Genomic DNA, 1,143 nt, shown 5'->3' on the forward strand with positions numbered 1-1,143 from the left:
AAAGTGACCATCATCTCCCTCTCTCTGTCAAAACTGCCATATTTACCCAGCTGAAATCTCTTTTAAAGCCTCGTGACAAATCCTGTTCAGCGAGACACAAAAGCCACTGTCAGAAAAAGGCCTCTCCCTCTCTCTCTCTCTCTCTCTCTCTCTCTCTCTGTGGGCCTCTTGCTCCGTCTATACTTGCGTTAGTCTTTCACTTCTTAAGCGTTTCATTTGAGGAAAGGGCAGATAAAACTGGGGGAACTGTGAGCAGTTTGAAAACGTATGCAGCGCAAAGTAGCCCAGACGTCACAATAGTGGGATCCCATATGGAGTCGACTCTAGGGGGAGGAAAATTGTTCCACATTTGGCAGATGTTTACGGTGTACCAGAGACTGTGCCGTTAGCCTAATCCCTAGTGATGTGATTTGTACACACACCCCTATCTCCAGAGGGAGCAGGCACCAAGAGCCCCTGGGCTTCGCCTTGTGTGTGTATGTGTGTGTGTCTCTCTGTTGGATTGTGTGTGTTTATATACTGGAGAGAGCAGTCTAAGACCCCCTGCTCCTCTGCATTGCACAGCTCAAAGGTTGCATTAAGGACAGGTTTTACATGTGAAAAGTGATTTCCGTTCCTATGTATAAAGAAAAAAAATAACCTTCCTAACAGGATGGGCTTCACCTCCGGGGCCTCATTCCTCCCAAGAGCCCCGTTGTTCTTCTAATAGTTGTGCCTCCGTATATATTTTGTTCATGTCCCGGACTTTAATATATCAGTGGTGTTGCCTGTACGGTTCCATGTATTTAATAATGTAAAGTCATGACATTTATATACTTAACTATTGACAGTTTTTGGGAAAATTCAGTTTACAGTTTTCTACTATTTTTGTAGTTTGGGCAAAAATTGGGGACAGCTTTTCATTCTTGTTTTATTTGTTTAAACCCTGTCTGATCACTATTGTCTGTGCATTTCAGCAGAAAGCCGTTTGACTTTGTTTTGTCAATTATTAAATTGGGTGAATACAGGACATCTAGGCATGATGGCCCAGAATAAACAAAAAGGAGATCCAGGCTGTAAAAAAGTGGGATCTCTTCAATTTTTGTAAATTATGTATACGTCACTTTGAGATTTCAATCACTTTGAGATTTCAATTGAAATGTA

The 1,143-nt window shown here is 42.0% G+C and overlaps 1 protein-coding gene across 3 annotated transcripts in view; it reads left to right on the forward strand.

The window, feature by feature from the left end:
• Positions 1-1,143, forward strand: part of pex2 (peroxisomal biogenesis factor 2) — a 7,583-nt gene that overhangs the window by 4,715 nt on the left and 1,725 nt on the right. The window lies entirely within an intron of this gene.

Source organism: Etheostoma spectabile, chromosome 22 (assembly GCF_008692095.1).
Source record: "Etheostoma spectabile isolate EspeVRDwgs_2016 chromosome 22, UIUC_Espe_1.0, whole genome shotgun sequence".
NCBI lineage: Eukaryota > Metazoa > Chordata > Actinopteri > Perciformes > Percidae > Etheostoma > Etheostoma spectabile.